Source organism: Pleurodeles waltl, chromosome 4_2 (assembly GCF_031143425.1).
Source record: "Pleurodeles waltl isolate 20211129_DDA chromosome 4_2, aPleWal1.hap1.20221129, whole genome shotgun sequence".
Taxonomy (NCBI): domain Eukaryota; kingdom Metazoa; phylum Chordata; class Amphibia; order Caudata; family Salamandridae; genus Pleurodeles; species Pleurodeles waltl.
The window spans coordinates 450,814,014-450,830,050 of NC_090443.1; positions in this window are offsets into that span (position 1 = coordinate 450,814,014).

Genomic DNA, 16,037 nt, shown 5'->3' on the forward strand with positions numbered 1-16,037 from the left:
TGTCACCCTTATATATTCTGCAATTATTAAAACTTTTAGGGCCAGATGTTTCATTCTTTACAATAGCAATTACCTAATTGTGATTTTTTGCGAATGGCAATTAAGTAATCATTACTAGAATGTATGAAATTCCAGGAGTTTCATACTGCGATTCGCAAAGGGCTCGCAAATAGACCTACCACATTAATATTCATGAGGTAGGTTGCAATTTGCGAGCTATTGCGAATGGCTACAATCACCGGGATGGTGGCCTGCTGGGCTCAGCAGACCCCCATGTCTGTGATTGCTTTTCAATAAAGCAATCTTTTTTTTTTTTTTTAAATGCAGCCCGTTTTCCTTAAAGGAAAACTGGATGTGTTAAAAGAACAAAAAATGAAACGTTTTTTTTCATTTTTTAAGAGTAGGTAGTGGTCCGTGGGACCACTGCCTGCTCTTAAAAAACGGTTTTGCATGCATTCACCCATTACAAATGGATTACCACCATTTTGAGATTGGTGGTAACTGCGATTGGTTTGCGACCGCAATCACGGTCACAAAATAATCATACATACCTCTCCAAATTCGACTTGTTACATACCAAAATGCATTTTTGCGATCGCAAACGGCCCAGTCGTTTGCGATCGCAAAAATGTTTGATACATCTGGCCCTTAATCACTGCAGAGAATAGATGCCTAATGGTATGCAGTGGCTTCTAACCCACTATATCACTCGGTCCTCTTCTTACATAGTATGCAGTGATCACAACTTTTAATCACTGCAGACTGTGGGTGCTGATTGGTATGCAGTTGTTTCTAAACTTTAGAAACCACTGCATAATTTTAAACTCCGGATTAGCAGAGTTTTAATTCACCAGTAATTCTGCATCACAGGAGTAAAGCAGAATTACCAAAATTCCTCCGATTTCGCTGCGCAAATAAAAATTCTTCCCAGGCCTACAGTAAGCACACAAGCACCACTGGAAAAGTTAGTTGAAGAAAAACATTTTTGCTTTTTAACATCTGTCTTAAACTGGGGGTATTTTGAGGTTTAAAGGCATGTCTACCGTTTTAGTGGATAGGGCTTTGCATCAAAGTTTTGTGCTGGAAAGTAAATTCCAACTCAGTTTACACCAGATTGTATCACTTTTGTGATTCAAACCTGATGGAAATTGATAATACATCTGTCCCTAAGTCTTCAAGAAATTTTGTGTTGGCTATGTTGTAACATGATTGCCGGTAATCATGATGTACTGTCACACCTATTGCATTGATGGCTAACATGCCAACTTTAAACTGGAACTACCAAATATGAACTTGAATGCCTGTAAAATCAAAAACTGTCAAACTAGTACCTGATTTTTAAATTTTTCAGGTTGGGCAGTTACGCTGGATAATGAACATATAATAGTTGGTCAACTACGTTTAAACTTGTTTTTTTAATTCTAAAATATTGAAATACACTCTGCCTAATAAACATTGTAAATGTACCTATTTACCTGCTATTTAAATTGCTTAGAGATGAATAAAAATATTTATGGGTGGCAAATTGGCAAAGCTCCTCACTTTATTGGAAATTAATGCAGAGTGATTTGGAACAATCTTGTTTTGAACATTAACAAATGATTCATATTTTATACTAAATTTATCTAAAGATGCACCATATTTTTTAGATTTACTACAGCTTTTCAGAGAAAATGGTTACGAATTGTCTGAGTTCCCACACAGGAATACTTACTGGTCAGTACAACTCTTAATCACTAGCAGTATCGCTTTTGGCGGTAATAGCACATCTTTTAATGTGTTGTAGATTTTGTCACCACCCTCCTATAAGTCGGGCAATGAAGACTTTTCTTGTAATACTGTATAACTCTCTGGACATAGCACATTTTATTAAAAACATATGAACATATCATACGCTTACTTTAAACTGTTGTAACTGAAAAAAGAAAAGTATTAACATTCTTTGAACACAGTAATTAAAGGTAATTTGAAAGGGATATTACCAAAAGAATGTGAATAAAAAATTACACCACCTGAATAAGTATCCTGTATTGTTTCCTAGAAAAGCTGTTCTTCGCCTCGATTTATATCTATTAAGCTATGTAAATCTTGGTGTCCATACTTCTTCCTTTCAAAGTGCACTCAATTACGGCATTAGCGTTTTAGGCATATAATTTCACACCCAATTACTAGCCTTCCCCTAATATACAAATGCCAGATCTCTAGGCGCTATCTAAGTCGGGGGTCCTCTTCCTTCAGTAACAATAAGTAATGATGTCTGTTTTACTAAGGAAAAGAACAACAATTGCAACACGCCTTGAAAAGGAAAGACCAACAGAATTCCTATGACTAAAATTCTGCTTTTTAAAATGTTTATTGCATTTTATTTGTTTTTTGTATAGTGTGGTCATTTCTACTGACAGAATGTGTTACTAAGTGGAATAACATAATTCAACAACAGCATGGAAACATAGGACATAGAGAACCAATAACAAACAGCAAGCAGCTTGGAGAACATATGACTAACACACAACATCAGTGGTGGGATACTTGCAAAGAGTGAGGTGAAATGATACATAATGGTCACTGGTGGAACGTGTTAAGTAGGATTTAGTAGAAGGACTAACTATGGAGGTAGCTGCTGAATAGTAGAGGAGTCAAGGCATCAATGTAATTCAGTTTTTTTCCATTTGTCAGGCAATGGTTAGAAGGATTCTTTTCAGGTAATCTTCAATTCTTGTATAAAGGCTGCAAAGTGAATGTATGTTGGCAGCAAGTTTCCACATCTTAGAGATGGTGGATGAGAAGGAGCTCCAGGATAAATAATTTTTGAACCAAGGGATTTCAAGTTGAAGGTGAGATTTGGCTCTTTAAACCCTATTTCCCGCTGTGATAGCAACTTTGAGGGTGAGGTATTTTGGGATAACCAAATAGACTGCCTAATAAATGGTGCAGGTAATCTTCAATAGTTGATTCAGATCGTGCTGCTTGCCTTGAGGGATAGCCAGTTCCGCCTGGCCCAAATTAATGTAATTTGATTACATTGTTTGGTCACGAAATATGGGCCAGGCAGTTGAGCTTTGTACTTGTTGAGGGGTAGCATTGGAATATAGCATGTCCAATGGTTAAATCATTAGTCAGTTAATCATCTCCCTATTTTGGTTCTTTAGATCTGTCCTGGGGAGAAAGCATCTTCTGTTTCTGACTCTATCTCGATAATTGGCACTTTTTGGCTGTGGTTATAATAAGGGCTCCTAGGCTGAGTTTGGAATCTAGGGTGAGAATGAGGGGTTTTGCACTCATGACAGTTCTGGGTGATCGACCTGTGCTGGATCAATAGTAAATCTACTTGAATGGAAGCTAACAATTTTGCTTGCCAAAGAGGCTGAGGAATTCAAATTTTTTTGATTTCTATTTCATTTGTTTCCTCCATGTCTGCACTTCTGGGATGCAGGTGGGACGAGTAAGGATGCTATTTCTACAATGCATTCTCATGCATAATTGAGCATTGTCCAACTATCAGTAGAATGAGATTCTGTGTTTATAAATAAAGTCACCTCTTGGCTCAATGTAGGGGTACAACTAGGATCCAGCCTTGTGGAATATTGAAAGGTGGTAGTGTGAGATCAAAGACTGAAATATCACTTTTTCTATAGAACTTTTTGAGGTGTGATTTGAACCAGTTCACTGTAGTATTGAATGGCAATAGGCTTGTGTAGAGAGTTAGAGGACTGCATCATACAAGTAAAATGGATTGAGAGCATCATACGGTCAGGACTTTAGAATGGTTTTTGATACCTGACACACGCAAGCCTCTGTCTTTCATGCCCAAGAAATGCAAGAAGTGAGGATTGTACTCATCGTAAATTCAACCCACTAGAATACATGAAATTCTTGGCACTCTCCACAAAAAACTTTGCAGAGACCTAATCCACTCAATCTATGTTTATCCAAATATAACCAAGCACAATGCTAATGGCTAAAATGCTCTTAAGTCTCATCTTACAACAGAATTAAATCACACATATGGCGTATAATCCATAGTGCTGGCTGCCACTATTTAAGAACACACCCATCCCATAACAACTCTATGACCTACATCCTCATGAAGACCCCTATAATCAGTCCTTTAGGGTCAAAAGGTGTCACAAGCTGCACTTTGTATTAAACGGACTAAGAGAGAAAAATAATTAGATTATTGGAGATGCACAGTGGGTCTCTCATGCTTTGGCGCCTTCTCACACTGACCGACTAAAGGAATATCAATCACTAGATGATGCCCTCAACATATTGTAAGAAATTGGAGTTGAGAGGGGTGATAACGCACCTGAAATAATCACAATCCTTGTCAGGCTGGACCACTAAAGTTACCCAAGTAACCTGAGCTCAACCCTCTGGTACCTAGGGTACAGAGCAGAAACGTTTAACTTAGATGCAATGTTTAAAGTATTTATGCAGTACTTGAAACAGTAATGAACTGAAAACCCAACACAAAAAAATTGGCCCAAATTTAGGAAAATAGGCAATATCTTAATGAATAATATGGCATCAAAATGTCAAAAATCCCAAAAGTAGAATTTTGTCAATTTCAATTTATTAATAGCAGTAAAAAGCATTAAGCCAGGGTCTTCCAGTTGCACTTGAGTGGCATTAAGGTGACAAGTAGGAGTTAAGGCAGACCAAGATGGAGCATTAGTTGGATACAGGGACCAGGCTTGTCCCAGTTAAAGATCTACATCTGATCAGGAAAAATTCAAATTTCTCACCCAAGCAGGCCTTAATGTCGATCGGATGCAGACAGCAACTCAGTCCAGTTAAGCTTTCTACATTCGGAAACTTTTCTGAAAGTCATATTTCCTCAGCGAGGCAAGGCTGAAGGCTGTACATCATCAAATTTTGGTCAACGATGACACTGCTTAAAGGGGGTTGCTGCTGCCGAGAAGAATGTAGCAGGAGCTAGCCAAACTCAATCCCAGTGAAGATGCACCCTCGGGAGATCGCCATGGCAAGTTGGTCCCAGTCTCTCAGTCGCTCTTCAGAGGAAAAGTTGGCAAAAAGTCCCAGGTTTTAGGGTTAGACAGGAGGAATACACTTTGAACACAGCCAAGGGACCAAGACTTTGGGGCCAGCACTTGAGGGAGAGTCAAAACTCACTCAGCTGAGAAAAGCTGCAGCAACAGGTGCAGTTGGGAATGGTCAGCTGGGAATGCAGGAAAAAGGTCTCTTGAAGCTTGTTGCGCACCTATAGGTCAAGCAGGAGGTCAGACAACTGACCCTTGGAGAACCGTCTGGGCTCCTGAATTCAAGGCAAGCAGGTCCAGTTTTCCTTAATGTTCTTCAGAAAGCAGGCATTCCTTCTTCTGATTTTTATCAAGTCGAGTAGTGGTCTGAGGAGAGTACTCTGAGTGCCACATTAATGTCGGGCCAGCCTGTGGTGGGGAATGCATCCTAACCAAGGGGTACACGTTCTCAGGAGTGATTCTACCCACTTTTGCAGCACTTCCTGTGTGGTCTACTGTAACCTATCCTACAGTGCCCTACTCTCCCTCCAGCTGACATACAATAAATATACTTTGATTACAACCAAAGTGCTTTTTTATGTGTTTTCTTTTCAAATCACAGTGAAAAAATGTGACTCCACAGGCACTTTTTTATTCACATTTAAAATGCCCTCTGAATTTTGAGTATTTTTCTGAAACAAATATAATGGTTAGTTTTTCATGTCAAGGCCACGACTAGTCTGTGCTTTTTTTTTATTTAAAACTTATGTTGTTACACTATCTATAATTGGAAGGGGTTATCTTTGTAACATATGTTGATAGAAAGGAGAATGTCATTGTTGCCCATGAAATCAAAGACTACAGGCAACTGTTTCTTTAGTCAAATAACTCAAAAGTGTTGTTCACTACTTTGAGGATGCTGGTTTGCATACTGTGCTCATATTTAAAGACTGATTGAAAGCAACCTAGGAGTTGCTGTACTGTGATGTGCTTGTAATTTTAGTTGGAAACACAGTTCGCAAAAAGTTTTGCCAATTACGCAGGCCTGCGATGGGTCTAACGTTTTCACTTACATTACAGCCGGCATCCGCCTTATTGACTAGAGAATGCTCAAGTCCAATTTCCTGAGCATGGTACTCGCAAACATTATCCCAAGGGTCAAAACGCTTGGTCTGTAGGGCTGTATTGATGCCAGCAGGGTGGCGGTCGGGTTTTGGTGGTGCTGTTTGTGTGTAGGGGAAGCGAAAAATATACTTCTAGTGACGGAATTGCAGTATGTGAAACCAGACAATCTGGGATTAGTCACGGCTTCCCCACTTAACCAAATTGTGTGATCCTAACCAATTATTTTATTTCAGTTTCCCTCTTTTTTCATCATCACATAAAAGAGGACCTGGAAGACTTGCCTTTTAGTTCACTATAGACATTTTTGTCAGTGTGAGAGGGGCGGGGTAGGAGGAGGAAAGCAAGTGAGAAGAATTATTTTTTCTAAATCCATGTTTGAAAACAATCAGTTTAAAAAAAAAAGTCTCAGTGCACTGATAATCCTATGTACTAAAGTGAAATGGATTTGCATGTTAATGAAATACACTTTTGAATTCTGAAGATACTTCATCATTTATTACACTTTTGCTCAAAGGTGTGTTTAAAAATGAGGTTGTTTCTAATGTTATGAGATGCAAAACACCCCAGTTACTTTCCTTTGTTAACTTTAATTAACCTTATAAACAAATGCTGGCACGTTTATCTAACTTTTTGATGTTGGTGCTAAGCTGAGGAAACAGCAGCCCAGTGATGCGGCTGACAAGGGGGCTGCATGTAAAGGTCAGGAGGTCTGCATGTGGGGGCCCATACTTTCAGTAACACTGTTCTAGAGGATTAAGAACAATACCATGCCGGAGTGATGGTTTAATAAAATTGCTGTTCTCTTTTGCCATGCACGGAGGTATAGGGCCAGCAGAAAATTAAGATTGCCTGGTCTCCTTAAGAGTTTTCATTATGGTTTGCAGTATGATGAGATAAAAAGCTCTTGATTAGAAATCAGTATTTTAAAAAAATTATTGACATTTTGTGGGCATCTGGGAGCAAGGTATCAATCTTGTTTCTTTTCAGGGCTAAATTTATAATAATCATGGAATACAAATAACAATGGGGGTTTTCTCATTCTTGTCAGTCTAGTAAGAAGAGTGGCAATTTTTGTGTAATGTGAGAGCCAGGATGATAAGAAAAAAGTGGATCTGTATTGAAATGTAGTGATTTTACTAGGATCATATCCATTGCATCGACGTCTATAGTGTCAATTTGCTTGAGCTCTCAAGTGGTTTTCAGGAACTTCATGGTCATGGGTTTACTTCTTTGTACCAGGAGCGGAAGATCCTAGCAATGAGCCAGTTCACTTTGAGAATTCTGAGGATTGTATACTTTTATGCATAGCAATGATGCAATCAAGAGTAGTATATTGTGTGTGTGGGTGGAGGGTAGTGTATTGGAAAGGACAATTCTCACCCAGAAATGTTTTAATTTCAGAGGAGAAGTTATCCTTTTGTTTAAAATCTCCAATAAACATATGCTCATTTGGAATATGGAGTAGGTCAGCAATGAATTTAATTGTTTCATCAATATAGTTGTTTTATCATGGGGGCGAAAAATGCTGTTTAGTTTTGGGTGTTTATTGGTGGTAGTGGCATGTCTGTAGTGAAGCATTTCAAAACGAAAGGGGAATATATTTTTATAATGTTGGTGGAATAATATGCCCTATGATTAAGCGCAGCTCCGATGCACGCCCTTCATAATATTTCATATTCATTGAGTAGCAAGGTATGGCTTGCAGGAATGTGCATGAGGTTTGGATGAGAGTGAGAAGGTATAGATACTGGTTGTGTAATAATGTAGAGAAGACAGTTATGTTTGTATCTTCTGATGTTCAATTTGTTTTTGCACAACTTAGATGCTCCATGTTTGTGGTCTGTGTATAGTTTGGTGGAGCTAATGCCTGTAAGATTACAATGAGAGACTGCATGCTTTGCTTAAACCTAGTGCATTTTGCCCTTTCATGGGTTGACTGTGAAGATGTAATTTATGGCATCTTCCAGAGGAGAATAGTGTTTGGAGGGAGCTGAAAAGCATAGGGGAGTTTCACGAATCACGCTCAGTGTATCATCGTCATTTAGTTCAATGTGAGTACTTGAGAGGGGATATACTTTGAGAAGGGGTGCGAGGTCTAAAATGCTTATTTGTTTTCAATACAGCTGTCATTATCTTGTGCCAGCGTTCACTGTGGATGATATCAGTAAGATGTGATAGGTTCGTGCTGAGATGGTTAATCACAGTGTTGTCTGCCTGCTCGATATGGGTTAGCTTTTTGGAGATGTTGCAGATGTCTGATTTTAGGGTATCCTTTATAAGCAGTATTGTGCTGATTACGGTATAATGTGTAGGATGGCCAGGCCACATATGGGGAAGGTAGGCAATAAGTTGTCCTAACACTTTCTTTTGTTGGAGGATCACCATTGTTTAGGGAAGTGCAGTTATGGCAGCTAGGTAGGCCAGGGGAATTAAGTGGAACATCCAGTGTGCAGTCATGGGAGTTCACATCAACGTAGTTGGCAGGAGAATATTCAACCAATGCCTTAAGTGGGGAATCACACAAGCAGAAGACAAATAGTTAGAGGCATAGAGATGATACGGTGACCCAACAGCAGGGAGGTTTGTTATGGGTGGGAAGTCCTGGAGGAGTGGAAGGAACCATTGTGGCAGGATTCTCTGAGATCACTATTGACTCAAAGCTATTCAGGAAGCAGAAAATTGTTGTGATGATATAGAAACAAGATCACAGTAGGACTTTGTCATTGTCACATAGGCTAATGATCAATTCATAGTCCTACTATGGTCCTGTGACTGAGATTTTATTTATGTATGGGATCTTTAATCTCTTTGAGATATTGAAAGTGACACTCTGTTATACGTTCTGCCTTATCTCTGCCTCTGCGCCCACTTCATAACGTATATTTGCTTGTTAGGCTCATTTCTGTATGAACCGTCACATATATTTCGCAATGTAAAACGGCAATGTTTTGTTTCATTTACGTGTGTTTACAGTAAAACAATGTTTTATTATTCCCTGATAGCGTACTTCTAGCTCATTAGATATATTCAAGAAGAATAACATTTAGAGAAAAGCTCAGTGACTTCATATACATTTGCAGGGGTGTTTGCAAGCTCGTATTCTCACTTTACATCACATATCAAGTTGAAAAATATTACATAGGGACTTTTCACAAATCTCTTGAGAAATGAAGAGCTTCAGACATTCCAGACAGAATACATTTAACAATCAGTCTGCCGAGATCATGCTTTCTTGCTTATTGTTTCGTTCCTTTGGGAACAGCAACATAACAAAGATAAGACCTAGCCGACCTAAGGACGGTCAGCAGACGGGAAAATACCACAAATAAGTAGGTATGCATGTGCACTATTCGAGAAGCTCTTATTTTTGGCAGGAGTTTGTGATAATGTAGGCACTAGCTGTCGAGGAAAGAAGGGATTCTGTCAAGAAAGTCACATATTATGCTAACAATTTGCATATCATTTATCAACTGTGCCTTTATTATATTATAATAATATTTTTAACATATATGTTCTACTGAAAAGTGGCCATAATAGTTAATATCGACTTTTAAAAATATGACAGTCTGGATTTCTTGAAAAGAGTACCAGCATTCCACTAGAAATATTAATGTACGCCTGAATATCTCTAGTAGGTTCTGATTGATGCCCAATATGCATTATCTTTGGGTGAGTTGTGGGCGACGCATAAGTCACAGCCTTTTTGTTCTTTTTGCTCGTCTGGTGAGTTCTTCCATAGCTGTGCTTTCCTTGGATCCAAGAAGCTTCCACCGAGTTGTGCTTACAATCTAAATTGTAAAAATATGTCACCATAATGCAGCAGTCAAAGTGCCCATGGCACAAGAAACAAAGGTGAGATTAGTTTTTATAGGTCAGTTCACAAACCTTTATTCAGATGTTAAAAAAAATATATAAAAGTGTACATAAAAAAATCAGTTACACATTGCCAATATCAAAACATCATGCATATAATAACAAGCTAAATATGATAAAATAATAAAATAATTAAAAATCATGCAAATCAGCAATACTACAATGACCAGTCCTTAAATGTTACCCAAGGTGTACTAATTCATATCTCTTTCATATCTCTTTCTCAGGGCCAGCAATTCTTTTAAAAACTTCAACATTACCCAACACACCTCTTTATTATCCAACCTATGTAGATATCACTAGTCATCCTGAAGAGATCTAGTATTTGCTCTCTACAAAACAAGTACTAAAACTTATAACTTGGCACTTCATATGAAGGGTAGAAAAGCAGAAAATGACAAGTTTTTTTTAACTGAAAGTCGGTCGCAGCTGCACAATGGTAAATTGTGAAACCAACATAACCTGGTGGGGAAAGCCACATGAATCATAGAAAATTTGGGAAGAGAAAGATACCTAGGATAAATAGGATTCATGAACCAGAGCAAATAAGTTTCCAAGTCCTCAGACGTCGACATGGGGACATATCCTACTAATGCAGGCATGCTTTGGGCTTTCCTTGGTCTAATGGTAGAATGGTAATTTAAAAAAATTCCCTTACAATATCTTTTGACTTAGGGGTGATGGAAGTCGGATCATCATACAGATTTTTAAGTCGGTCACTTCAAAGGACTTCTTCAGATGGGACAGCCAAGGCGTGGTTTCCCCTGTCTTTTTTGCCTCTGCTTCCCATGTTTTGACTGTGTGCTGGACTCTGTTTTTGGTACTCTGGGCACTTTACCACTGCTGACCAGTGCTAAAGTGCAAGTGCTTCTGTGAAAAGTGTATGTGTAATTGGCTTTGCCATGATTGGCATATTTGATTTACTAGTAAGTCCCTAGTAAAGAGCACTAGAGGTGCCTAGGCCCTGTTGTGCTACTAGTGGGTCTGCAGCACTGGTTTCACCACCCACATTAGTAGCCCTGTAAACATGGCTCAGGCCTGCCAACGCAGTGTCTGTGTGTGCAGTTTTAACCTGCCAATTCAACTTGGCAAGTGTACCCACTTGCCAGGCCTAAACCTTCCCTTTTTATACATGTAAGGCACCCCTAAGGTAGGCCCTAGGAAGCCCCATGGTCAGGGTGCAGTGTATGTTAAAGGTGGGACATGTACTGATGTGTTTTGCATGTCCTAACAGTGCAATACTGCCAAATTCGGCTTTCACTGTTGCAAGGCCTATCTCTCTCAGGTTACCATGGGTGCTGCCTTTAAATATTTTTAAAGTGCAGATTCCCTTTGAAATATGGAGTTTGGTGTCTCTGAACTCACAATTTAAAAATTCATATTTTAGTGAAGTTGGTTTTTAGATTGTTAGCTTGCAAATGCCCCTTTTAGAAAGTAGGCATTTTCTTGCTTAAACCGTTCTGTGACTCTGCCTGTTTGTGGATTCCCTGTCTGGGTCCGACTGACAGTTGGGCTGTTTGTGAATCTCCTCTAGACAGTGTCACAAAGGAAGCTGGGGTGTAGCCTGCATATCCTGATAAGTTATCTGAGATAGAGTGGAGGGAGGAGGGGTCCCTTACACCTGAATGGGCTGTGCCTGCACTCACATAATGCAATCTCCAACCCCCTGGTGTGCATCTGGCGCCTGGCCTGGACAAGACAGGATCTTGTGAACAACAGAGACTTTCCTCTGAAGTTTGCCTACTTCAAAGGCAGAAAGTGGTATATGTATTAGACCCAAAACCCCAGATTTTGGATCACTTCTGGAACCAAGAGGAACCTCTGCCAAGGAGAAGAGATGAAGAGCTGAGGAGAAGTGCTGCCCCTGCCTTTGACTGTGCTTTGTTGGCCTATACTGCAGTTCCTGCTTCTGCCTGTGAAAAGGGACTAAGACTGGACTTTGTTGTGTATTCCTGCTTGAAGACGAATCTCCAAGGGCGTGAACTGAACTTGCCTCCTGTTTTGAAGTCTCAGGGCTATCACAGACTTCCTCTGCCAGCACCAGGACTCTCTGCTGAGACTCCTGCCCTGCCAATTTGTGCCCTATTCAGTCCCTGGGCCCTTGAAAGGTGAAGTTGGCAGTTCAAGAACTGAAATCCACGCACAGAATGCTGTGTGGGGAAATTTTTGACACACCATCTGCAACGCGGCTGGGAGATTGACGCATTGCGGCTGGAGAAACGACGCGACAGCCGCTTGCGGCTGCTGATAGCAACGCAAACCCCAAGCAGCGTGGTTTTCTAACACCATGCGACCAGATTTCTCATGCATCGTCCCTGTGCATTAAAGTCATTGTGAATCTGCGCGGATCCGAGGTGCCTTGTCCAGAAATCGAAGCATCGCTCTCCTGCAAGGTAGACAAACAATGCATCGCCTAACTGACGGGAGAAGAAATGATGCATGGCCTCACTTGCAAGAAAGGAATCGACGCATCGCTGACTTTTCTGGCGCACGCTCACCCGTGCAGCTTTATTTTTAATGCAAACCTGGTACCTTGTGTAAAATCAACGTTTCCGTTGTTTTCTATGGAGTAAGACTCTTATTCTTTTGACAATTTGTATCTTAACTTGTGTATGTTGGATTTTTGTTGTTTTGGTCTTGTTTGATTTAGATAAATATTGCCTATTTTTCTAAACTGGTGTGGTGTCCATTTTGTAGTGTTTTCACTGTATTACTGTGTGTGTTGGTACAAACACTTTACACATTGCTTTCAGAGATAAGCCTGACTGCTTGTGCCAAGCTACCAAGGGGGTAAGCAGGGGTTATATATGTGTGTTTCTCTATTGCGCTGACTAGAGTGAGGGTCGCTGCTTCGGCAGAGTGCAAACTGACTGCCAACCAGAGACCCCATTTCTAAAACACAGGTTTACAAAATCTCGTAAATCTGGGAATGTGTCAAATGCCATGGGTGTTACGTGGGAACAACCACTATAATGCCCATGGAACGCCTCTCTATCTCAATGTGACACAACGCAGTGACCTGCGCTGCATTGCCTCGCTCCATATCTACAAGGCCATGAAAAGCCATGCAGGGTGGCTTTACATGGCCTTGTAGATATGGATCTGCAGTATGCGCCACTGGACCATCACAAAAGTGATTTTCCGGCGGCACACAGGTGCTTGTAACTAAACCCCCAAATGTTTCCAATGGATCATTGCCTCCTCTTAAACAAACAAAAAATAAACTTTTCTTTTTAAATGCAGTTCTGTTTTCTTTAAGGGAAACGGGCTACATTTTAAGAATAAAGTTTGCTTTATTAAAAAGAAATCACAGTCATGGTAGTCTGCTATCTCTGAATCCCACCATCCCTGTGTTGTCTGTGAATCATGGTGGGGCATAATTTGCGACCTACCTCATTATTATTTATGAGGTAGTTTGAATTGCGACTGACTAAAATTCAGTATTTTGGTAGCCAACATATTAGTACATAGTTCAGTTCACAAAATACTATCCTGGCAGCAAAAATACTGGTAACAGAGTGCGACCAGTATTTCATGACCAATGGTTTGTACATCAGGCCCTAAGTGCCTAAAGATACCAACTTTCCTAAATTTCCTAACTTCACCTTCCTTTTCTTTACCTTGAAGGTGTACAGATGGCGTTTGTATGTTTATAGATACGCCATGGTTATCTTTGTTTTATAAGTGGTCAGCCGTGGATGACCAGTGTTTAACCTTCTTTTTTACTTGTTTCTGAGAAGAATAGATAATGAGGGCACGACAAGCAGCGAATGGGGATTTCAGTGTACAAAGTATTTTCTAATAAAGGTCGGTGGTAGAAAAGGATGGCTGATCATAGAAACATTATTTTTTAATATTTAAGAGTTCTATAAAGGGCACTCCTGTCTGCGTAGATAAACGTGAGCAATGTACATTGTCAGAAAAAATATCAGTTCAATTATATACGTATTACTGATGAAAATATTTTAAAGAATGACAGGAAAGATTAGAGTATAAGTCACAGGGACATTCATTGTTTTCATGTGTGGAGTAGCACAGAGGGTAGCAGGAGAAAAATACATTTTTAATAGGAGGATACGCCGTTAGATGAATGAGGATGGCAGAGAATAAAATACCAAGTTTTTATTACCATAGAAGGGACAGGAGTGATGAAAGGAGAGTGTAAATAGATAAGGCTATTTTCAATTACGGGATACCGACACTAATGACATGGTGAAGGGTGACAGTTGAGTAGGTACTTTTGAAATAGAATAAGATGCTTGACCACTGTGGGAGGATGCATGGGAGGGTAATGCCCATCTCCTGCTAAACATGCAGGTGTGTCCCACCTCTCCTGTCACAGAAAGATGGCACGCATTTACCTTCTACAGCCCTTCCGTTGTATTCTGTTATATTGAAATTGCATGCATATAGCGCTTATTACCCCGATAAAGCTTTATAGCACTTTAAGCTGAACATCGCTTTTCTCCGAACCCAAGTTTAGTGGTTACTCTAATAGTTATTGGTTATTGGAATTAACCTGGTGCTATCAAAGAAACCATTCCATGCATTTACTCCATTTTCCTCGTGGTAGAATACATTGATAGGAATTATGTGAAGTTATTAATAAGGGCTGTGTGAATTTGTGGAAACGGTTGGTGGTATGAATAGATAGGCTGGAGGACATAAGGTGATGTTCATTTTCCAGGGTATGGTTTTATAGGAGAGGAGGTTGTGATCTATGAACTGCGGTGTAAACAATTTGTAGAAATACAGTAAAAGAGGTTAAGGCAGACAGCCCACCGATTTAGAACAGGCTAAACACTAGAATCAGGTCCTCCTCTAGACTGCCACTAGGCCACCGCTCCAGCAAGGCCAGGTGATCCACTCCGGAGGTAGGAAGCATATGGCAATGGCTGGACTCTTATCCATTAAAATAGTTGGAGCACTAGACTACATTTGTGATCGTAGCAACATGAGAGAATGTACAGGATAAACAATGCAAACACTGAAAAGGAGATGCTGGAGCAGATGTGTTTGATGTTCAACCCTAATATTTGATTTACAGTATTAGATACAAAATATCACCTGCTGTATTCCTCTCTGGAAGGTCTTAGGTTTATAGAAGCTGTTGATCTTAGAGAAGTGATTGGTATTATCTCAGATTTCTCAACATACCAAGTTCAATCCTGCTCACATTCTTTTATCTCCCTATGTTTTAGAGCCCTTGTCAGCCAAAGTTTTAATTCTAGGGAAAAATAGTTTGCATGACAGGAAAGCAGGCTATGTACACAGCTCAGGGGCAATTCAAAGTTCAGTGCTAAAAGGTACATTTTATCATGCTTTTTTCAATAGTGGGCATGGTTTTATGTACAAGCAAACAGGTTTTGATTGGGTATGCTCCCCTCCCAAGCACCTTATAGAGTTAAATAAGGGCTAAAATGAGGTCTGGCATGTCTCGTTGCTCGTCTTATTTCGGTTAGGTTATCCCCACGCAGTTTTTGGTGACATGTAGTTTGGGTCTTGCAGGCGGCTTTTTTGAGAAATACATAACTGACAAAGAACTAAGGCCCATATTTATTTACTGTTTGCGCCGGATATGAGTCTTTTTTTAAAATGCAAATTCGGCGCAAAACTAACACCATATTTATACTTTGATGCTAGACCCGTCTAACGTCAAAATATCTCAGTGTGCGTCATTTTCTGGATGCGTGAAACCACCTTGCGTTAATGAGATGCAAGGTAGGCGTTCCCGTCCAAAAAATTACTTAAACACCCGCGTGCCATAGTTAGCCAACCGCGCAAAAATGACGCACGGCTGGGAGGCGGAGCTGGAAAATGGCGCAAATCCCGATTTGCGTCAAGAATTAACGCCTGGGTCAGGGCAGGCATTAAAATGGGGCAAACACACCAGTACTTAAGGAAAACCCACAGAAGCAACATCAGAGCTCCAAAAGGAAGACATGGAGGTGCTATTCATCCAGCATGCATGAAGATGCAGAGCACAGGAGCAACAGCAGCAGCTTCCACCACACCAACAGGGACCCCAAAGGCAACGCCGAAGGCAGGAGAGGATAATCC